We start from the raw sequence: 26,060 nt of genomic DNA on the forward strand, positions 1-26,060 counted from the left end.
GTGAATACTCTACAAGGATTACATTGAAGCGTAAAATACGAAGAAATGAAAAAAATCAATGATTCTTTAATTCAAACTAACAATCGTTTATAGAAGATCGGTAACTAAGAATGGAAACTAGAATTTTGTGCACTATACTTGCTTATAAGTAAGGAGATGTGTACTTTCATAAAAAATATAATTCGATATTTGATGGTTAGCTTGAAGTTTCTGAATTTTTTACTTAAGTGATATAGGTATTCGTATTGAATTGTTGTTGTTGTTGTCTTTAGTCCTGAGACTGATTTGATGCAGCTCTCCATGTTACTCTATCCTGTGCAACCTTCTTCATCTCCCAGTACCTACTGCAACCTACATCCTACTGAATCTGCTTAGTGTATTCATCTATTGGGCTCCCTCTACGATTTTTACCCTCCACGCTGCCCTCCAATACTAAATTGGCGACCCATTGATGCCTCATATCACGTCCTACCAACCGATCCCTTCTTCTAGTCAAGTTGTGCCACAAACTCCTCTTCTCCCCAATCCTATTCAATACCTCCTAATTAGCTATTTGATCTACCCATCTAACCTTCAGCATTCTTCTGTGGCATCACATTTCGATAGCTTCTATGCCCTTCTTGTCCAAACTATTTATCGTCCATGTTTCACTTCCATAAATGGTTACGCTCCATACAAATACTTTCAGAAACGACTTCCTAAAACTTAAATCTATACTCAATGTTAACAAATTTCTCTTCTTCAGTAACACTTTCTATGCCATTACCACTCTATATTTTACATCTTCTCTACTTCAACCGTCATCAGTTATTTTGCTCCCCAAGTAGCAAAACTCCTTTACTACTGTAAGTGTCTCATTTCCTAATCTAATTCCCTCAGCACCACCCATATTAATTCGACTACATTCCATTATCCTCGTTTTGATTTTGTTGATGTTCATGTTATATCCTCCTTTCAAGACACTGTCCATTCCGTTCAACTGCTCTTCCTAGTCCTTTGCTGTCTCTGACAGAATTACAATGTCATCGGCGAACCTCAATGTTTTTATATCTTCTCTATGGATTTTAATACCTACTCCGAATTTTTCTTTTGTTTCCTTTACTGGTTGCTCACTATACAGATTGATAACCCTATCTCACTCCCTTCCCAACCACTGCTACCCTTTCATGTCCATCGACTCTTATAACTGCTATCTGGTTTCTGTACACATTATAAATAGCCTTTCGCTCCCTGTATTTTACCCCTACCATCTCCAGAATTTGAAATAGGGTAATCCAGTCAACATTGTCATACTCTTTCTCTAAGTCTACAAATGCTAGAAACGGAGGATTGCCTTTCCTTAATCTATCTTCTAGGATGAGTCATAGGGTAAGTATTGCCTCACGCGTTCAATATTTCTACGGAATCCAAAGTGAACCTCAAGCTGGACTCGAACCGGTGTTTATCTGTCTCCAGAGCTACAGATCGTCTTTCCATTTTCATTTATTTTACTCTACACAGAAAGACTCGTAAAACACACACCACTGTTTAAAAACTTGCATTGGCCAGGAATCGATTGCGGTCTGCCCATGCGGCAGTTTCAAAAGGCCAACTGAATATCATCCTAAGTTAGCATATTGAAGATGGACGGGAAACTTGAAAATCTCTTTTCACTGAGAATTTTTGAGGGTGGCATCGAAGTTTCGTGGTAGATTGATGTTTCACTTATAAACGTCACTCACCACAAATATAAAAACAAATTTAAAAGATCCTGCAGCCGTCAAGATTCCTCGTCAGTATTTTTCCAATATTTTCGAAAACTTCAAAAAGTACTTACCCACTTATGAGAGCTAACTTTAATTAACACCGGCTACACAATGGTATAAATTACGAGCTCTTAAATTATCGACAACTTAATACTGATGCTGCTATTGGTTAACATAGCTGTAGTTTGTTTCATGGGATATAGCTATCAATAAAAACACGCGACAGATTCGCATTAAACCCTTCACTGTCATCGTCAAAAGTTTATCTGGATCGCAGCTAGAAGCCCTATTTTGATTAATTAATTAGTGTTCCTCTTTAATTCTGTTTGATTCAGAAGGCCTATAGAGACCGATAAAGAGAGTCCCGTATTTAAAATTAAATACCTCATAAACAAGTATCTGAATCAATAAATTTAACTAGTAGCTGTTATATGAAATAAAAGCGTACTTAAATTATACGGTACCTCCAAGAGAGGGTCTTTTACGTTGAAATATTATGTATTGATGAAGAACCTGGACGTATAATCAAAGACTGAAATAAAAAACCAGTTCTCACAGAACTTTTACGGAAACATACTTTGTTCACCCGTTGTGTTAATTCTTTGTGAGACGATAAAATGCGAATATTTTCTTCGATTAAGTGAAAGACTCGACAATGTGTGGTGATCACTATATCATACCATATGGCACTTCGAAAACAGGAGACTTATCTATTTGAGGTCTTTTTAACTCTACTGTATTAGCAGCGGGTGAGATACACCGACGAAAAGTCTACAGATTGAAGTTTCACTAGACCCAAATCATTGCTCTCTTGGAGTAATTGGATTGGCTTCGTATTTTTGTGACGGCAAAAGTTTGGAATAGCTTAAGTTCAAAACTTTTATTTACACTGAGCAACCGGACTTCGAGAAATGAATGGCAAGCAAGCTCCAAGTAATAACTACTGTTCGTGGTTATTTGGAGAGATGTCTGCAGTGGAGACTAAACAGTTGTCGCCCAAACCGGTTATTTCCATTCATACAACAAAACTTCCTTTCTTCAAGGAGTTTCGTAGCAGAGCTTCCGTGGAGTTTGGAAGGTAGGAGAAGAGGTATTGGCACAAGGAAATCTGTGAGAACAGGCCGTGAACCGAGGCTGGGTAGCTCACTAGGTGGAGCATTTTCCCGCCAAAGACAAAGATTCCGATTTCGATTCTTTGTCCGGCACACATTTTTAGTCGGCCAGGAAGTTTCTTCTCATTGCACACTCAGCTACAGAGCGAAACATTTAGTCTGACTCACCCACATTCCACTTCAATCCCGTCAGTAATACATTAAACAGTTTACCGCTATCAAATAACAGAACATTAGTCAATGTTTGCACGAAAGTAAGTAATTACTCTCGCTTACAGTAAGTTGTATTGACACATACAGCCTATCAGATTGTGGCCAATGAGAGGAAAGGTAACGAAGGAAGTAACAAAAGAAGTATGCCAGACAAAAGATAGAGATTACCTTATGAAGATAACGTAATTATTCCGAATGTAAAACACTCTGGATTCATGTTTTATATATAATACTCTTTTCTTAATCACCAATGGCACGGTTCACATTACAATAATTGTGTGTGTTCTGAGACAGAAAGCAATTTCGCTAACACAGGAAAAAAGAAACAAAGTAATGTGTCATAAATCCCAGTCAGAACGATATTTCAATTTATTGCAAATGTTCATTTAATCCTTATTTTCTGAGCAGTAACATTTTTTAACGACGTAAAACGCCAAGTCATAAGCGCAGGAGTGTGATGCGGTGGGTCGAGAAACACAATGGCGAGTTTCAGTTGATACGCTGGCTCTCCAACTCGACAGATATGAACACAATCGAACACCTCAGGGATGTGACTGAATGGCGCCCGAACTCATCGGCCCTCCCCGTCGACTTTTGTGAGTAGATGTGGTGACAGCTACCTCCAGAGACCGACCAAGGCCTCACTGCTTCCATGCCACGACGTGTCGCTGCTTTTATCCGAGCCAAAAGTGGACAAACCGGCTATTAGGATTGGACTGATTTGGGAGAAGAGACCAAACAGCGAGGTCATCTGTCTCATTAGATTAGGGAAGGAGGGGAAGGAAGTCGGACGTGCTCTGTCAAAGGTTCCATCCCGGAATTTGCCTGAAGCGATTTAGGGAATTCACGGAAAATCTAATTCAGGATGGCCGGACACGGGTTTGAACCGTCGTCCTCCCGAACGCGAATCCTGTGTGCTAACCTTTGCTCCACCTCCCTCGGTAAACCGTCTATTAGGTTCGCGGTCATAACGTTCTTAATGATCAGTGTGTGTAATGGGGTTATCTAGTTCAATTTACTAATTCGCCTAACAATTATTGTTTCGTTAGTTACACTTTTTATGTTATACCACTACGTCTGAATACTGGAATATTTCTTTCGATAAGACAACACCAATAGCTAATGATGTCGGCATCCTCGCGGATATAATCTTATTACTATTAGTTGTGTGGTACTGCGACTGTTACCATTGTTGCCAGATAACTGATGACACCATAAGTAAGACCAACATGACCTGTTGACAAATTTCCCCCTCCACCAACCCAAGCTTCTGACATTACAGGGCAATTACCCTATGAACTAAAAGGAAGAAAATTCAATAATTGCGGAAACTCAAAGTAACCAGTTTTGTATAGAGTTAACCTCCACTCCTCTATTGTACAGCTCAGAGCCCAACTGTCGTGAGTCTCAACTGGAGAGAAGGTTAAAAAAAAGTAAGCATATATCTGGAAATTGAAATAATAACACCGTGAATTCATTGTCCCAGGAAGTGGAAACTTTATTGACACATTCCTGGGGTCAGATACATCACGTGATCACACTGACAGAACCACAGGCACATAGACACAGGCGACAGAGCATGCACAATGTCGGCACTAGTACAGTGTATATCCACCTTTCGGAGCAATGCAGGCAGCTATTCTCCCATGGAGACGATCGTAGAGATGCTGGATGTAGTCCTGTGGAACGGCTTGCCATGCCATTTCCACCTGGCGCCTCAGCTGGACCAGCGTTCGTGCTGGACGTGCAGACCACGTGAGACGACGTTTCATCCAGTCCCAAACATGCTCAATGGGGGACAGATCCGGAGATCTAGCTCGCCAGGGTAGTTGACTTACACCTTCTAGAGCACATTGGGTGGCACGGGATACATGCGGACGTGCATTGTCCTGTTGGAACAGAAAGTTCCCTTGCCGGTCTAGGAATGGTAGAACGGTGGGTTCGATGGCGGTTTGGACGTACCATGCACTATTCAGTGTCCCCTCGACGATCACCAGAGGTGTGCGGCCAGTGTAGGAGATCGCTCCCCACACCATGATGCCGGGTGTTGGCCCTGTGTGCCTCGGTCGTATGCAGTCCTGATTGTGGCGCTCACCTGCACGGCGCCAAACACGCATACGACCATCATTGACACCAAGGCAGAAGCGACTCTCATAGCTGAAGACGACACGTCTCCATTCGTCCCTCCATTCACGCCTGTCGCGACACCACTGGAGGAGGGGAGCACGATGTTGGGGCGTGAGCGGAAGACGGCCTAACGGTGTGCGGGACCGTAGCCCAGCTTCATGGAGACGGTTGCGAATGGTCCTCGCCGATACCCCAGGAGCAACAGTGTCCCTAATTTGCTGGGAAGTGGCGGTGCGGTCCCCTACGGCACTGCGTAGGATCCTACGGTCATGGCGTGCATCCGTGCGTCGCTGCGTTCCGGTTCCAGGTCGACGGGCACGTGCACCTTCCGCCGGCCACTGGCGGCAACATCGATGTACTGTGGAGACCTCACGCCCCACGTGTTGAGCAATTCGGCGGTACGTCCACCCGGCATCCCGCATGCCCACTATACGCCCTCGCTCAAAGTCCGTCAACTGCACATACAGTTCACGTCCACGCTGTCGCGGCATGCTACCAGTGTTAAAGACTGCGATGGAGCTCCGTATGCCATGGCAAACTGGCTGACACTGACGGCGGCGGTGCACAAATGCTGCGCAGCTAGCACCATTCGACGGCCAACACCGCGGTTCCTGGTGTGTCCGCTGTGCCGTGCGTGTGATCATTGCTTGTACAGCCCTCTCGCAGTGTCCGGAGCAAGTATGGTGGGTCTGATACACCGGTGTCAATGTGTTCTTTTTTCCATTTCCAGAAGTATATATATATATATATATATATATATATATATATATATATATATATATATATCACCTAAAACGTGCACCGTAGATATTGCGTAAACGTGAAGCGTATTGATGTGCACTTTCCACTGAATGGATTGGTAGTGAGGGGCTCCTGTTGTTAGCCTAAAATCAGTTCTTACTAATACAAAGAAAGTGTACTTTTTGTGCAAACATATACTTTTTTAAACTAGACAATGTCCATTAATATAAAAAAAGCTAAAAGTAGAGTACATTAAAATGTCAGTGGCGTTTGTTGAAAAGTTTCACTGCGAGTCGACACAAAAATCGTATTTTGCAAAGCTTTCACATCGACACTTTTTCGTGCCATTCATCCTGCGTAGTTGACAGGTATGATGTTGTTATGTTTGCTTACCAGTCTGGTAAAATGTTCTTGGGTGCACTGCAATTTCGCAGTCAGTTATTGAGTGGCTGTTGAAGGAGTAGGTCGTAAGTGGTGTATGGGATTTGCCTATTCAGAAACAGGAGACATCCTCGTCGTGTATGGTGACTGTAGGATCAATGCAGCTCGTTCTTGTACAGTGTATACGGCAAGATGTCCCATTAGGCGTCAACAACCTATGTAATTATTTATCAATCTCTCCAGCCAGTTACGTGAAAGCTGTAGTGTAGTACCTAGACAACGTTAAGAGAAGGAAATAAGTGACTACTGTAGCAGTTGATACACGACGAAGTGGCGTGAGTCTGGCAAGTGTCCCACTTTCCCTCGATGTAGGTTACACCAAGAACTCCTGGGAAACGACTATGAGAGGAATATTAATTTTAGTTTATGTGGATTAAGACAAGACGTTCCAGATGCATAACGTATCTTTCCTAGTGATGAATCCACATTGGCCAGTCACGGCCATTTAAACCCCCGAAACATGCGATATTGGTCTGTTGACAATCATTCTTGGCTTTGTGAGGGGTAACGTCAGTGTCCATGGAGTGCAAACGTGTGTTTTTTTATAGAGAAACCATCAGCTCATAAATCTTATTTCCATAGACGGAACACTGAATGCGCACAAGTATCACAGCCTCCTAACAGACCACATTTCGCGGATGCTAGAAGACACTCCTCTGCATACTAGGAGGAACCCTTTATGAAAACATGATGGCTGTCCAGCTCATACTGCACGAAGTAATGCAGTATGTCTTCACGAATCGTTTCCAAATCGTTGGACGGGACGCGGAAAACCGGGACCTTCGCCGACCCATTCCACAAGTTTGACGACAGTAGTCTTTTCCGTGGAGAAACCCGAAAGAGGCTTTCTCAACGATATACCAACTACAAACGATGACAGGCAATGACGAGTTGCTAAAGGCTGCTCGGACATTGCGACGGAACTGTCTCTTAGTCCACTGTCACTGAAGCAAGCTGCAAATTAATCCTGCCTCAGATCGACTTATGCTCAGTGTCCCTTCACTCTGCAACGTAGATACTTCCAAGGTGATGAAAAAGTAGCGTTGATGAAAACAGCACGAAATACCTACAATTATTGAGGCCGCGAAAATCTCGTTATGGTTGTTCCCGTAAATATTCATAATAAATTTTCGTGTGGAGAAATGGAGTCCTGATCTTCATTGAAAGTTAGGAAATCTGGTAAAAGTAGGTTTTATTTTCTCTGCTTGAACAAGTGTCATCAGACCACGTTTAATATGCAAACCTGCTATTGTAAGTGCACAGTTTATATCACACGTAAAGCAGCCAGAATTCTCCTAAGTCCATTCCGAAAACAGTCACGCTCATATACAGTCACTTTCTACACATAACGTTGATTTCTTACATGAGACACTCAGTGGATTTCTTTCACAAAGATTGCTCGCCGAATTTATTTTGTGATAAAACACAGAACATCGCCTTTAGTAATTTACTAAGTCCAACAAGTCACACGCGTACGTCTCCCGATCAAAATATCCCACGACTCTGAAACTTTTACTAAATCTTCGTAGCAACAAAAGCTACTCGTACGATTTCAAATCCATTTGAATGCAAAGGATCGAAAATTACCTCATCTTACACATTTTACGGACGGACACATTTAATATGACCTTCACGTCTGAAAAGTTAGTCCACGACTCCTTCCCTCCAGCTGCTGATGCTACTTAAGTATCTCCCAGTGAGCGGGAACCCTACTGACTTCCGATTGGCTGTTCGAAAAGGTCAGCCAATCAGATCACACCTTCTAGATCTTACTCGCGCCAAAACTGTTTTGAGCCAATCACTACATCAGATTTATTGGCGTCACTTCGACAAGCAAATTATTACTATAATGTTTATTAATTGAAACTAAAAGAAAATTAATCTAAAGATAACTTTACAAAACTAATTATATCGTCACCGACTTCTTGGCGGCTTTACTACATAAGCAAACACTCATCAGAATAAGTCATTTACAATTTTCATGAACACCTGGTGGTGTAACATTTGCTAGTTCCGTAAGGTGTATTACCGTCTAAATTTGAAATTTGACGTACGTCCTCCTTACGCGCTCACATTCACTCTCATTTACTCTCACCCCAACAATAAATATAGATATTAATTTTTAAATTGTTATTTTCATTACGAAAGAAACATTATCTACATCTACATCTACATGACTACTCTGCAATTCACATTTAAGTGCTTGGCAGAGGGTTCATCGAACCACAATCATACTATCTCTCTACTATTCCACTCCCGAACAGCGAGCGGGAAAAACGAACACCTAAACCTTTCTGTTCGAGCTCTGATTTCTCTTATTTTATTTTGATGATCATTCCTACCTATGTAGGTTGGGCTCAACAAAATATTTTCGCATTCGGAAGAGAAAGTTGGTGACTGAAATTTCGTAAAAAGCTCTCGCCGCGACGAAAAACGTCTATGCTGTAATGCCTTCCATCCCAACTCGTGTATCATATCTGCCACACTCTCTCCTCTATAACGCGATAATACAAAACGAGCTGCCCTTCTTTGCACCCTCTCGATGTCCTCCGTCAATCCCACCTGGTAAGGATCCCACACCGCGCAGCAATATTCTAACAGAGGACGAACGAGTGTAGTGTAAGCTGTCTCTTTAGTGGACTTGTTGCATCTTCTAAGTGTCCTGCCAATGAAACGCAACCTTTGGCTCGCCTTCCCGACAATATTATCTATGTGGTCCTTCCAACTAAAGTTGTTCGTAATTTTAACACCCAGGTACTTAGTTGAATTGACAGCCTTGAGAATTGTACTATTTATCGAGTAATCGTATTCCAACGGAGTTCTTTTGGAACCCATGTGGATCATCTCACACTTTTCGTTATTTAGCGTCAACTGCCACCTGACACACCATACAGCAATCTTTTCTAAGTCGCTTTGCAGCTGATACTGGTCTTCGGATGTCCTTACTAGACGGTAAATTACAGCATCATCTGCGAACAGTCTAAGAGAACTGCTCAGATTATCACCCAGGTCATTTATATAGATCAGGAACAGTAGAGGTCCCAGGACGCTTCCCTGGGGAACACCTGATATCACTTCAGTTTTACTCGATGATTTGCCGTCTATTACTACGAACTGCGACCTTCCTGACAGGAAATCACGAATCCAGTCGCACAACTGAGACGATACCCCATAGCTCCGCAGCTTGATTAGAAGTCGCTTGTGAGGAACGGTGTCAAAAGCTTTCCGGAAATCTAGAAATACGGAATCAACTTGAGATCCCCTGTCGATAGCGGCCATTACTTCGTGCGAATAAAGAGCTAGCTGCGTTGCACAAGAGCGATGTTTTCTGAAGCCATGCTGATTACGTGTCAATAGATCGTTCTCTTCGAGGTGATTCATAATGTTTGAATACAGTATATGCTCCAAAACCCTACTGCAAACCGACGTCAATGATATAGGTCTGTAGTTAAATGGATTACTCCTACTACCCTTCTTGAACACTGGTGCGACCTGCGCAATTTTCCAATCTGTAGGTACAGATCTATCGGTGAGCGAGCGGTTGTATATGAGTGCTAAGTAGGGAGCTATAGTATCAGCGTAATCTGAAAGGAACCTAATCGGTATACAATCTGGACCTGAAGACTTGCCTGTATCAAGCGATTTGAGTTGCTTCGCAACCCCTAAGGTATCTACTTCTAAGAAACTCATGCTAGCAGATGTTCGTGTTTCAAATTCTGGAATATTCCATTCGTCTTCCCTGGTGAAGGAATTTCGGAAAACTGCGTTCAATAACTCCGCTTTTATTATCGAAGGGTTAGAATTGAATATCTTTGCCCGCATCTCGTGGTCGTGAGGTAGCTTTCTCGTTTCCAACGCACGGGTTTCCGGGTTCGATTCCCGGCGGGGTCAGGGATTTTCTCTGCCTCGTGATGGCTGGGTGTTGTGTGATGTTCTTAGGTTAGTTACGTTTAAGTAGTTCTAAGTTCTAGGGGAATGATGACGTAAGATGTTAAGTCCCCTAGTGCTCAGAGCCATTTGAAACCATTTAGTTTTTTGAAAATCTTTACAAAATAAATCGGCACACTGAGAGTGCTACTACTGTTTCCAGATAACAAAAGAAATATAAACTGTTATGGTTCCTATCTGAATTTACTTTCTTAAGTTTCGGTCAAGTACTTTTTAATGGGTTTTTCATTTCTCCCAAACAATTATAGGTAGGAATATCAAATTTTGACAAAGTGTTCATCTGAATAGCAAAAAGTCCTGTACCACTTTTTGAATAAAACAGATAATATTTAACATATTTATTTAGTTTCTTAGGTGAGGTGAATAAATGGACTCTATACTTGGCACACAGAAGCATTCCCACGTTCGGCCAGATTGGCAGGTGGATGATGACGCACGCGGCAGGTCACAAGTCAGTCGCTGCTGGATGCTACTATACTGCAGGCTTCCAGTACAGTTTGTCATGACGTCACAAAACTTACTAAAAAAACAGCGGTCGTGATTTACCAGCGACCCTACAACATCTCCGCTGAAACGCTAGCACGTGCGCAACACCCGTTGCATACCAGGCTGGAAGCGTGTGTTACCGCTGCTGGTGGTCATTTTGAACAAAACCTATGATGCTCAGTTACCTTGTTCCTGATCAGGAACGACATAACTAGAGTATACACTTGCGTTATTCTTTAGTTTGTGGTGCCTTGGGTATTATACACTCCTGGAAATTGAAATAAGAACACCGTGAATTCATTGTCCCAAGAAGGGGAAACTTTATTGACACATTCCTGGGGTCAGATACATCACATGATCACACTGACAGAACCACAGGCACATAGACACAGGCAACAGAGCATGCACAATGTCGGCACTACTACAGTGTATATCCACCTTTCGCAGCAATGCAGGCTGCTATTCTCCCATGGAGACGATCGTAGAGACGCTGGATGTAGTCCTGTGGAACGGCTTGCCATGCCATTTCCACCTGGCGCCTCAGTTGGACCAGCGTTCGTGCTGGACGTGCAGACCGCGTGAGACGACGCTTCATCCAGTCCCAAACCTGCTCAATCGGGGACAGATCCAGAGATCTTGCTGGCCAGGGTAGTTGACTTACACCTTCTAGAGCACATTGGGTGGCACGGGATACATGCGGACGTGCATTGTCCTGTTGGAACAGCAAGTTCCCTTGCCGGTCTAGGAATGGTAGAACGATGGATTCGATGACGGTTTGGATGTACCGTGCACTATTCAGTGTCCCCTAGACGATCACCAGAGGTGTGCGGGCAGTGTAGGAGATCGCTCCCCACACCATGATGCCGGGTGTTGGCCCTGTGTGCCCCGGTCCTATGCAGTCCTGATTGTGGCGCTCACCTGCACGGCGCCAAACACGAATACGACCATCATTGGCACCAAGGCAGAAGCGACTCTCATCGCTGAAGACGACACGTCTCCATTCGTCCCTCCATTCACGCCTGTCGCGACACCACTGGAGGCGGGCTGCACGATGTTGGGGCGTGAGCGGAAGACGGCCTAACGGTGTGCGGGACCGTAGCCCAGCTTCATGGAGAATGGTCCTCGCCGATACCCCAGGAGGAACAGTGTCTCTAATTTGCTGGGAAGTGGCGGTGCGATCCCCTACGGCACTGCGTAGGATCCTACGGTCTTGGCGTGCATCCGTGCGTCGCTGCGGTCCGGTCCCAGGTCGACGGGCACGTGCACCTTCCGCCGACCACTGGCGACAACATCGATGTACTGTGGAGACCTCACGCCCCACGTGTTGAGCAATTCGGCGGTACGTCCACCCGGCCTCCCGCATGCCCACTATACGCCCTCGCTAAAAGTCCGTCAACTGCATATACGGTTCACGTCCACGCTGTTGCGGCATGCTACCAGTGTTAAAGACTACGATGGAGCTCCGTATGCCACGGCAAACTGGCTGACACTGACGGCGGCGGTGCACAAATGCTGCGCAGCTAGCGCCATTCGACGGCCAACACCGCGGTTCCTGGTGTGTCCGCTGTGCCGTGCGTGTGATCATTGCTTGTACAGCCCTCTCGAAGTGTCCGGAGCAAGTATGGTGGGTCTGACACATCGGTGTCAATGTGTTCTTTTTTCCATTTCCAGGAGTGTATAAGTGCCGGTGTATGAACTTTTCAAAATACGATATCTCGAAAACGACTCTCAGTTGGACCCTTCCACAGACAACACTGACATTGTAATTTACGTTAAGTTTGTTAGTATCAGTAGTCGTTGTTCTGTTGAAAAAGATGAATGTTTGCACTATCCGTTTTGGGCTAATAGTACGAGCCGCTGACTAACGATCCATTCTGTGGAAAACGAACATCAATAGCACTTTCCACTTCCGAAATATTTTCCATTAAGTTTCAGATTATTCACCCTGTGCACACACACACACACATATATATAAGCTCGACGTCTAGGCAGCAGTTCAACGTACCAACTTCAGTTATTTGTTGTAAGTGCTCTAATTTCTCTATTTACCCTTCTTCTTGTACCACGAAAGTTTTTCGCTGATGTCTGAACACATCGCCTATCATTCTGAACCTTCTTCTCGTCAGCGTTTTTCATACATTTCTCTCTTCGCCGATTGTGCAGAAAACTTCCTCATTCCTTATCTCATTAGTGTATAACACCCCAATTACAGAAACCCTAATAAACAACCCTTTGTTGTAAAAGAAGTAGGAAAATTAGTCAAGCTGACAGTGACGGCAGCTACTGACGGCAAAATTTACACTTGTGAAAATTTGGTCAACAGGAATGCCGTGTGAATAATAATATTTGTCATGAAATAGAGACTGAATGAAAGAACATGATAGGATACGCATCAAAAACATCAGAGAAAGAATTGTAAAATAATTAATAGCGAAGTTTAAAGCCCAGACTGAAAATTGGCCAAAGACAGCGTTTACCATAGAAGAGAGTTGTAGCGGCATCGAAAAGGAAGTTGTATGTGACTAGACTGTAATGTTAGCTTCAGTTGATATCTAGTTGCTCTCTAGTACTAATGAGATTGTAGCATGCATTTAAGCGCTACTAGATTGTTTTAAACTAATCGGAAGTTTGAAAGTTTTGCGATATAGACTGAAGCATTATTCAGAAGTCATACTAAAGCAAATTTATCTTTACCGTTAGCAAGATAATGGGATACGGAGATTCACGACGAAGTTAAATCGTGAGAGATGTGTGATATGTGTGACGGGACTTAACCTTCATGATACTGAATAAGCACGAACATTCAAGGACATTGAAAAAGAAAGATCGCCGACAGAAAAACAATAATTAGTCTCGAATAGGTAACGTAAAAACCCCCATACGAAGCACGTACAACTGCGCCGAGTGTCAGAAGTTATCGACAATGACACGATTACTGATGCAAACGGAAGCAATTCCCTGAGTGAGAAATCGGTGTGCGTGCTCAGTGTAGAGACAATAAATTACAAGGAATAATAAACTTGGATTCAAACTTTAACTCTTCGTGTCGCCTACATAATAGAATAGACATTATGAGGTGTATTAGTGACAATTAATTGACCGTTAGAATATTATGAAGTGAAAAGTGAATTCAAGATTATATAACACTGAACATTCATCGATTTGTCTCAAGGTTACGACGCATTCTGAACATTGATTAAGTATATGTTATCTCTGGAATTAAGTCGTGTAGTTATTGAACAGGCAACGTAGCAACTTTTTGATGACGGAATAACAATTTATCAACTTAGCTTCCTCGCAATTCCACAATGTGGCAACGTCTTGGATGATGGATTGAAAATTCAAGATTTTATATTATTAATATTCAACAATCATTGTCTAACCGGGCATAGTAAATAGAACTACAGTTGGCAAGTTCTCGCAAGCTGAAAAGTCTATAGCGAACTCACAACTAAAGAAAACCACGGGCGGAGTTTGTGTTTTTCTACTAGTTACAGGTTTGCATTGTCGTGAGCGACTGACGTCGTTCCACGTCATACCGACTGGGACAACCATTACCGCCGAGCCGTGTCAACTCTAAGGAGACGCAAACACCACATCCGAACGCCAATGTTTCCACGTGCTTCTGTAGCGCCACGTCTCAGACTGTTCAGTTCTCTTCTATTCCTGTTTTCCCTCAGTCCATGATTAACTGACAGACAATCCTGAGCTAAAAACATAGATTTTCGTAAATTTCTTATTAGATTTAATGTCTATGTTTGATACTAAGAGACTTGTTCTGACTTAACTGTGCTGGACTGCTGGTTTGTCCTCTTTGCTTCATACTTTATGTGATATTCTGCTTCCAAGGTAGCATTGTTCCCCAACTATGTCTAGTTAATGATTAGTTTTGATGTTAAGCTTCTCGCTTTTCTCCTTTCTGATACTTCTGACTAGGAAGATGTGCTGAAAAATGATGCCTCCGAATTTCTTGTCTGAAAACTCTTTAAGATTTTTAAATAAATTAAATGTTATTAACATTAAATATCCTTATTTTTCACGTCTACATACTAATTTCTTAACATTTTCACCCTGATGATCAACCCACTTCTCCCAGCAAGAGATCAGTTTGTAGATTCCGTCACCGTAAAATGTCGATGGGACCACAACATCACATCTGCTTAGACTGCTTCATCACTGTGAAAGTGAAGTTCTCGAAAGTGGTCTTTATGTTCTGGAATCCTATAGCTTACTTGTCCTGAGTCTTAGTCCTCTTGTGGTGCGATGATATGCGATATTTAAACAAGTAGCACACTCGGATGTCAGCCCACTGCTGTTACACTATAGGAACGTACGCTTCAAACAAATATGCAGGACAGTCTCTTCCGTCGTCGCAAAGCTAATGATCCTAGTTCGGCACCGAGCCAAAAATCGCTGTGTCGAGCCGAAGGGAGCGCATGCGCCATTGGGTTTCCAACCACCGACACACCATCATCAGCAGAGGTAGCAATAAGTCCGTACTACTGTATGGCGTTGAGTGTGGGTGATCATGTTTCAACACAAAGCACTTTAAATAAAGGGTAAAAGTATTTATTCTCTTAGAAAACATATACCCAGTTGCATGCAGAGAAAAATATATAAGCTGTAACTGAATCAATATGTGCACTGCTGATGCAACTATAGGTTGTATGATCTAGCTATCTCATATTGTAAACAAGGATTTGACATCCGTCTGCTTTTGCTTAGTGTTAAAATAGAATTGTACACACAGCAAACAGAGTTCACTGCGACAAATGAAGGTTTAACTCATGATCCACAGGTTTAGAACATCCATTAGAGCCGCTAATCAGGTGAACGAATTGACCACACTTCGTGTCGTAAATACAACGTGGGCTGCATTCGGTATCATGCCCTCACACTGTAGACTCAGTCCTCTATTTTTGATACTGTACTAGCTAAATTATAAAGACAATATATTTTCACATTCAATCAGTAAACAAATTTAAGAAATAGTTTTGTCCTCCTATACAAGCATCTCAGTAGGCTTTCTTAAAGAGAACCACGTTCAGTATCTGATTGCAGTTAGTTCAGAAGTGAATGTCCTACACATGGTACAACTGTCCCTTGCAGAATTCTAGGGGAAAAAAACAAAAAAGGGTGGAAGCACCTTTCAGTTAAAGGGTCAGTCACGAGCCATTTCCATTGTTGCGCAGTGCAAATTTTCAAGGTAGTTAGGTACAATTTCTGAGGAAACAATTGAAGACAGAACCTTGAAACCTGGAAAGGTGATTTCCTGTAATTACTGGTTTAACATAGTGGAATTTCAGTCATATTGAATCTTAGAGGTCTGGTAATATTTCCTTAAAAAACTCAGATACAATTTCCTTTTGAGCCTGAATCAGAAGAAATACATTCACAAAGCCAACTGTGCACTTGTTTGTTCATTTGTCATCTTGTAATCAATTCGAAAAATTTCAAGTCTATAACAAACACTCCTTAAACAATGGTAATTATGGGACAAAAAATTTTGTTTCCAGAAGACTTGATTTAAAGCTTTATTTGCCGTATTATTAACAGATTTTATAACATTTTTGCAATTAATATCTTCCTGAACCAGATTCAGCATCGTCTGTACCTTAGGGTTCTTCTTTTATTCTTGGGTGTTTTTCGTCTTCTGGCTCCTTTTGTGCAACTGATTACAGTAATTCTGCATTGCAAATTCACGAAAAGTCCATGTTCTGTAAGGCCAGTCTTGTATTTCCATCTGCACTGCCTCCTAGTTTCCCCAATACTTGAATTTCTCATGATGTGCCATCTTTAAAACATGAAACATCATTTTACACACCAAATTTTAAAGCTTCATAGTGTAAAAAAACCTGGTTTGGTAGACGATACCAAATTACAGAGTACAAACTTTCATTGAGATTTTGAGTTTTACCGTAATAACATCTTCAGTAGGGCAGTATTAGCACTGTCCCTATATATATATATATATATATATATATATATATATATATATATATATATATATATATTATGTTGTGCTCGTAACAGTTATTGGTGAAGAAGTCCGCAACTAGTGGTCTAGTGGCTAGTGTTGCTACCTCTGGATCGCGACGTCCTGGGTTCGGTTCCCGGCCGGGTTGGGGATTTTCTCTGCTCTGGTACTGCGTGTTTATGCTGTCCTCATCATTTCATCATCATCTTTCGTGAAAGTGGTTAGACTGGACTGTGTACTATAATCGCGCTGTGTACAAATTGGGGCTTTGTACGGGCACTGGTGGCTCCGCAGTTGAGCAGCCCTGCAAACAAAAAATCATCATCATTAGTGGTAAAGCGTGTTTATGCTCATAATGTTTGACAGAAAATGAGGTACTTTTATATTTTATTCCAAGTACCAGCACTACTTGGTCAAAGGCTGTGTTTTGGTCTTCATCACTTATACCTCTTCTCATGCTTCTCTGAGTAATTACCGTTCCTTTTTATGGGAACTCAATAATTAGTTTGCAGCCTGTCTGTTTTGGATTTTTGAGACACTCTATTACTCCAACCTATTCTCCAAATAAACAAAAGAAAAATATCTTCATCTTGTTGCATACGTTAAACACTGGGAAACCGTACTGAAATATAAATCAAAGATGCTTACATCACATTGAGACAGCATAAATTCATGTCTGGAAACTTACAGTAACGCGAAATTGGGCTGACACTTAATGTGCAACTCCTTGTAACTGTCAGTATCTCCGAAAATAATGATCAGATTTGCATGAAGGGAATACATGACGGACGGAACAAGTAAGACATCAAAAGCAGGCTACCACTGACAAAAATGACATTCCTGGCCAAGACAAGACTGCTAGTATCAAACATAGGCCTTAATTTCAGAAAGAATTTTCTGAGAACCTAAATTTGGAGCACAGAATTGCATGGTATTGGAACATGGACTGTGGGAAACTGGTACAGGAGGGAATGGAAGCATCTGAGACGTGGTGCTACAGACGAATGTCGTAATCAAATGGGCTGATAAGGTAAGGAATGAGGAGATTCTGTACAGATTCGGAGAGGAAATGAATAAAACACACACTGACGGGTTGATAGGACAGCTCTTAAGACATCAGGGAATACGTTTCGTGGTACTAGAGGGAGAGACAGAAGGTAAAAATGTAGTGGAAGGCAGAAATTGGCATACATTCAGCAAATCACAGAGGATGTATGTCACAAGGGCTACTCCGTGAAGAAGAGGCTAGCACAGGAGATGAATCCATGGTGGGCCACAGTAAACCAGTTAGAAGACTGATGATTCTTAAAAAAAATAAAGATAAAGTTGCGAAATGGGGGAGAGAGTGTTACAGATATGATACGTTAGTTAGGGGTGACGATCACTGAAAGAAAGGCTTTCTACATCGGAACAAGACCTTTCACCAAATTTCAATTCTATATTTCTCCCACAGATGTGAAACTATTTCGTTGATACTTAGTTACATGTGGAGAAATGATTGGTGTTGTTGTTGTGGTCTTCAGAAATGATTATCATAATAAATAAGAAAATTCAGAGCACCCACGAATTATATAATTGTTTGCTTTTTCTGCATCCTGAAAGAGACTGGAACAGTAGGGAAGTAGTTCCAAAATAGTTCGATAAACCATTTGTCAAGCCCTTAAGTATCAATTTCAGAGCAGTCACGTAGATGTAGTCATGCATATGTATCATAGCTGTACGTAAACTTAGGACAGCTCAGTTATTGGGTTCCAATGTGAGGGTTTTGTTGGTACAATATGCGAGCTGTAACAAAAGAAGGATTGGGACACTGTTTTATGTGTTGGGGAAATATTTGCTTAGCAGAAATGAAAAGGTACACCGTACAAGTGAGGAAAAGCAATAGTTATTTTGAAGTTCCCTCTATATGAAACCCAAGATATGATCACAGACTTAGTGATCCACCAACCTTCCCATCATCCCTGTTTCCGTCAAGTCTGCCACATTTTGCTCTGGCATCATAGGACTAGGAAGAACCTAGGAAATCTAACAACCATGCTAGTTGTCTCTGTATCCCTGGGTAACCATCTTGGATTCGACACTTGACACACATAGCCGACTCAGGATACACTTCAACTGGACAATTCCCAATTTGGAGTTTCTAAATTTCCCCCCATTTTATACTCATGACAACTAGGCTCTCAGCTGTGATCCGCCATTTTCGATACAGCTAATAGCCTTTGATGACATAGGAATGTATGTGTGTGATGTCGTTAGATTAGTAAGGTTTAAGTAGTTCTATGTTCTAGGGGACTGATGACCACAGCAGTTGAATCCCATAGTGCTCATAGCCATTTGAACCATTTGTCATAGGAGTGGGGAAGGGGCAGAGGGAGGAGGAGGGAAGGAAGGAAATCCGGCAACACTGCATGGTGAAATTGATGATGTCACTGGGAATCTGGCACCAGTGCAGACAATTGAAATTCTCCCACAGCCCTACTCGTCTTTCCTTCATATTTCAAATATAATCTCTGATTACACATTTTCGTCCGGCAGTTTATAACATTTTCGGTTACTATTCCTAACTCGGGCTTCGTTATAAATTAATGTAGTTTCCTGTTACAATCTCCAGTTGATTACAGAGCTGTTTAACACAGAAGAACCAAAGAAACTGTTACACCTGCCTAAATATCACTTAGCCCCCCCCCCCCCCCCCCTTGCACGCACAAGTGCCCTAGCACGACCGCACGACATGGCATGGACTCTACTATTGTTTGAAGCAGTGCTGCGGGAAGTGACACCATGAATCCTGCTACGGTCGCAGAATCGAATCCTGCCTTGGGCATGGATGTGTGTGATGTCTTTAGGTTAGTTAGTATTAAATAATTCTAGATCTAGGGGACTGATGATCTCAGATGTTTAGTCCCATAGTGCTTACAGCCATTTCAATTTTTGAACCGTGAATCCTGCATGGCTCTTCATAAACCCGTACGAGTGCGAGGGGGTGGAGATCTCTTCTGAACAGCACGATGCAAGGCATCCCTGATATGCTCTGTAATGTTCATGTCTGGGAATTTTTGGCAATTCAATATGTTTAAACTGATAAGAGTATTCTTGCAGCACCTCTGTAGTAATTCTGGACGTGTATGGTGTCCCATTGTCCTGCTGGAATTTCGAAAGTCCGTCGGAATACACAGTTGACATGAATGGAAGCAAGTGATGAGACAGAATGCTTACATACATGTTACATGTCAGGGATATCTAGATGTATCACGTATCCCATATCACTCCAGCGGCAAACAGCCCCTCACCTTTACAGAGACTCCACCAGCGTGAAGAGCGTCGGCTGTCATGCAGGGTCCATGGATCGATGAAGTAGTCTTAACACCCGCACACGTCCATCCAGTCGATACAACTTGAAACGTGAGTCATCCGACCAGGTAACATGTTTCCAGTCATCAACAGTCCAATGTCGGTGCTGTCGCCCCCACGCGAGGCGTAAAGCTTTGCGTCGTGCAGTCATCTTGGGTACACGAGTGGGCCTTCGCCTCCGAAAACCGACATCGATTATGTTTCGTTGAACGGTTTTTTGTGCTGGAACATGTTGACGGCTCAGCATTTAAATCTACAGCCATTTGTGGAAGGGTAACATTTGTGTCACATTGAACAGTTCTCTACAGTCGTCTTTGGTACCGTTCTTGCACAATCTTTCTCAATCAGCAGCGATGTTCGAGATGTGATCTTTTACCGGACTCTTGATGATCACGGTACACTCGATGGCCTTTCGGGATAATCCTCAACTCATCGCTACCTCGTAGAAGCTGTGTCCTATTACTCGTGCGCCCACTGTAGCACCAAGGTGAAACTCACTCACATCTTGATAATGTGCCGTTGTAGCAGCAGCAGATCAGCTAACAACTGTGCCAGACACTCGTTCTCTTAAGTAGACGTTGCCGAGCGCAACGCCGTATTCCATCTATTTACATATGTCTGTATTTGAATACGCATGCCTATGTCAGTTTCTTTGGCGCTTCAGTGTATTATAGTGTCTGCATTTTACTTTTCTCTTTATCGTTCAACATCGTGATACAGAGAGAATATAATGCTATGCAGCAGTTTGTTGATGTAACCATACATCCATCAAGGAACTGTGAGGGCCACGGCAAGTGCATTTCTAATCCTGATTGATTTCACGGATCCTGACGAGCTGGCGTCTACCGAAATCCTTAATGTTCATTGGAATTTTCATGAACCGTAATATCTTTTGGGTCAATGTAACTGAAATGTTTTGAGTGTAGTTTATTTTAAAACTAGAATAATAATTTAATACACTACACTAACGAATCCACATTTACGGAGGATTAATTCGTCTGCTTTTGTTACTCTTTAAAAACATTTATTATCTTACTGATTTTGTTCTGAAATGTAATGTGAGTTTCAGTATGTCTTATGTTAACGTAGAATCAAACAAATTTGTAGCAAAACGTTCCACGTTTTAGGAACGAAATTTATGTAACGATAATTTTAAAAATCATTAGAAACCTTTAATATTTTATGCTTTTAACAATTTCTTAGGCTAGAGAGATGTAGAAATCTGCTGTATTATCTGCTATCTGCATAGGTAAATGAAATAATGCAGCTTACATCCGTCTTACAAATGAAAAGTAAAAAATAAGGGGCAAATTATTAATTTTCGAAGAGATCTAGCAGTACATAACCCTACCCAGGTGCATCATAGACGTACTGCAGACTGAGGCCAGTTTAAGAGTTGGTTAAGACAAATAATCAAAGCCCTTACTTAAGGTATCGTCATGATCCGAATACTGCTAGTCCTTCGGATGCCGAGATACCGAAACCTCACACAGTGAAAACTATGTCACCACTACAGTGTGCTACAGATAACTGTCGTGAGCGTTGCCTGACGTGTTGTACATAGATTTCAAGACATTCGCCATAAGCTCGTGTAAAATAACTGCTACGATTTTGGTTGTTTTTCGTTAGACGCTATGTGTTTCACAGTGGCTATTTGTTAATATTTTATTCGTCTTAGACTTACTCCAAAAATCAAACACTGTAGTACTGCTGGCCTTACCGTATTGGCAATCACCGATAATGTTAACCTTGTGTGTAGCGTTTAGGTCGATCGTGGCTGTACCTGATGACAGTGGCTGGTAATCGTGAAATTATTGAGCCAGTAACAACGACAAAGCCAACGGGTTTTTAACTGACATTCTACTAATACGACAGTAAACTGTAATTACATATATAATACGTCGCCAACCTAATTAGGCAATGCAGTATAAAGGTTTGTGGCAAAGCGGAAACAAATTTCACCTAATTTCTTCTAAGATAGTGACTCTCAATATTCTACAGCAACTTGTCCTAGCAAACGACACAACAGCTATCTCTTAAGCAGAACATAGAATGGCCAATAAATGCAGGCGTACACTCTCTCACAGTAACGCTCAGTGTTGCCAAAAACTACTATGCACTATAGCGAACGAATGCAAAAGGTCACATGAACCTACTAACAAAGTATGACAGACAGTAGCATGAACTAGTATTATTTTAACTAATTATCCCCTTAAAGATCATGATTTGAAAGAGTACTGATTTCTGTGGGCTTCAGAAATTTGCACATGAAATTACATTATACAAATGTACAGTACAGTTATTATTTATAAGAAAAATTTTGTCGCAGAATAAATGATAGTACTAATCCAACACTTTTTCTGGAAGAGCCTTTACCTTAACACAAAAGATAATTAGTTTATGGATTCTCTTAAACTGGTATGGTTTGAAGAATCATAATCAATTGTAAATGGAAACACACAAAATTAAGAAAATGGCAAATTCCTTTGCTAAGAACTTCAAGTATAATGAATAAGGCAAAATAGTTCAACAATTAACAAAGTGAGCTAGTAACTAGTCTCTCATTGGACTCGAAGTCAGACTAGTTTGTAAATAACTAAACAACTTGGAGAACTGTTTTAAAACAACATATAGAAAGAATCAAACAATTACAAGATTTCAAACCTGTTCGAAGTGAAATAATACTGCTTGCCTTTTTACAACTTTTAGTTATATGTAGCTGTTGCTGTTGTTGTGGTCTTCAGCCCAAAGACGGTTTGATGCAGCTTTGCATGCTACTGAATCCTGTGCAAGCCTCTTATTCTCTAAGTAACTACTGCAATCTACATCCTCCTGAATCTGCTTACTACATACATCTCATGAGCTCCCTTCAAGGTTTTTACCATACGTGCGTCCCTCCAGTATTAAATTGGTGATCCGTTGATGCCTCAGAATGTGACCTACCAACTGATCCCTACTAATGAGCTTTTACCACAAATTTCTCTTCTCCCCAATACCACACAGTACTTCCTCATTCGTTTCGTGATCTGCCCATTTTATCTTCAGCATTCTTCGGTAGCTCCACATTTGAAAGGCCTCTATTCTCTTCTTTGCCGGCACGTATGCCGAGCGGTTCTAGGTGCTACAGTCTGGTACTACCCGACTGCTACGGTCGCAGGTTCAAATCCTGCCTCGGGCATGCATGTGTGTGATGTCCTTAGGTTGGTGAGGTTTAAGTATTTCTAAGTTCTAGGGGACTGATGACCTCAGCAGTTAAGTCCCATAGTGTTCAGAGCCATCTGAACCATTTTCTCTTATTTTCTAAACTGTTTATTGCCCATGTTTTACTTCCATACATAGCTACACTCTGTACAAATACTTTCAAAAACGACTTCCTGACACTTAAATCTATATTCGACGTTAACAAATTTATCTTTCTCTGACACGCTTTTCTTACCGTTCCTAGTCTATGTTTTATATCCTCCCTTCGTAGATTGCAGTTATTTTGCTTCCCAAACAGCAAAACGCATCTACTACTTTAAGTGTCTCTTTTCCTAATCTGGTTCCCTCAGCATCACCCGCTTTAATTATATCTATCTTACCTCTAGTGATATCTCCGTCTACATCCTTATATTTGTCCTCTAGCCATTCCTGCTTAGCCATTTAGCACTTCCTGTGGATTTCATTTTTTAGACATTTGTATTCTCTTTCGCCTACTTCATTCATAGCATTTTGGTGTTTTCTCCTTTCATCAATTAAATTCAATATCTTTTGTGTTACCCAAAGATTTCTACTGCCCTTCGTATTTTTACTTACTTCTTCCTGTGCTGCCTTCACTATTTCATCTCTCAAAGCTACCCATTTCTCTTCTACTGTATTCCTTTTTCCCTGCTCTTGTCAGTTGTTCTCTAGTGGTCCCTCTGAAACTCTATAGAACGTCTGGTTCTTTCAGCTTATCGAAGTGCCATCTCCTTAGATTCCACCTTTCTGCAGTTTCTTCAACTTAAATCTTCAGTTCATAAGCAGTAAAATATGGTCAGAGTCCACATTGGTCCCGAGAAATGTCTTACAACGTAATACTTGGTTCCGAAACCTCTGTTTTACCATAATATAATTTGAATCATTCTGGAACCTCCAGGTCCGAACTACGTATACAACTTTAGTTTATGATTCTTAAAGACCGGCCGCTGTGCCCGAGCGGTTCTGGATGCTTCAGTCTGGAACCTCACGACCGCTACGGTCGCAGGTTCGATTCCTGCCTCGGGCATGGATGTGTGTAATGTCCTTACTTAGGTTGATGTAGTTCTCAGTTGTAGCGGACTGATGACAACAGATGTCAAGTCCCATAGTGCTCAGACCCATTTGAAATTTTTTTTATTCTTAAACACTGTGTGAACCCCGATTAAATTTGCTCTTCGCAAAATTCTATCAGGTGGCGTCCTTTTCCATTCCTTTCTCCCAGTCCATATTCACCTACTATTTTTCCTTCTTTTCCCTGCTATCGAATTCCAGTCCCCAATGACTTAAATTATCGTTTCCCTTAGTTGTCTGAATAATTTTTTTATAGGTTTGCAGAGCTAGTTGACACACAAACTTGTACTACTGCGGTGGGTGTGGGCTTCGTGTCTATCGTGGCTACAATAATGCGTTCACTATGGTTTTCATAGTTGCTTAACGGCATTTCTATTTTTTTAATCACTATTAAAACCACTCCTACATTATCCATATTTGGTTTTGCATTTATAACCCCGTATTCACCTGACCTGAAGTCCCATTCCTCCTGCCATCGAACTTCACTAACTCCCACGTGATCTAGTTTTAACCCATCCGTTTCCCTTTCTAAGTATTGTAACCTACGTTCTCGATGCAGATAGCTACACTCCTGGAAATGGAAAAAAGAACACATTGACACCGGTGTGTCAGACCCACCATACTTGCTCCGGACGCTGCGAGAGGGCTGTACAAGCAATGATAACACGCACGGCACAGCGGACACACCAGGAACCGCGGTGTTGGCCGTCGAATGGCGCTAGCTGCGCAGCATTTGTGCACCGCCGCCGTCAGTGTCAGCCAGTTTGCCGTGGCATACGGAGCTCCATCGCAGTCTCCAACACTGGTAGCATGCCGCCACAGCGTGGACGTGAACCGTATGTGCAGTTGACGGACTTTGAGCGAGGGCGTATAGTGGGCATGCGGGAGGCCGGTGGACGTACCGCCGAATTGCTCAACAAGTGGGGCGTGAGGTCTCCACAGTACATCGATGTTGTCGCCAGTGGTCTGCGGAAGGTGCACGTGCCCGTCGACCTGGGACCGGACCGCAGCGACGCACGGATGCACGCCAAGACCGTAGGATCCTACGCAGTACCGTAGGGGACCGCACCGCCACTTCCCAGCAAATTAGGGACACTGTTGCTCCTGGGGTATCGGCGAGGACCATTCGAAACCGTCTCCATGAAGCTGGGCTATGGTCCCGCACACCGTTAGGCCGTCTTCCGCTCACGCCCCAACATCGTTCAGCCCGCCTCCAGTGGTGTCGCGACAGGCGTGAATGGAGGGACGAATGGAGACGTGTCGTCTTCAGCGATGAGAGTCGCTTCTGCCTTGGTGCCTATGATGGTCATATGCGTGTTTGGTGCCGTGCAGGTGAGCCACACAATCAGGACTGCATACGACCGAGGCACACAGGGCCAACATCTGGCATCATGGTGTGGGGAGCGATCTCCTACACTGGCCGTACACCTCTGGTGATCGTCGAGGGGACATTGAATAGTGAACGGTACATCCAAACCGTCATCGAACCCATCGTTCTACCATTCCTAGACCGGCAAGGGAACTTGCTGTTCCAACAGGACAATGCACGTTCGCATGTATCCCGTGCCACCCAACGTGCTCTAGAAGGTGTAAGTCAACTACCCTGGCCAGCAAGATCTCCATATATGT

The sequence above is a fragment of the Schistocerca gregaria genome, chromosome 1, assembly GCF_023897955.1.
Source record: "Schistocerca gregaria isolate iqSchGreg1 chromosome 1, iqSchGreg1.2, whole genome shotgun sequence".
In the NCBI taxonomy this organism is placed as follows: domain Eukaryota; kingdom Metazoa; phylum Arthropoda; class Insecta; order Orthoptera; family Acrididae; genus Schistocerca; species Schistocerca gregaria.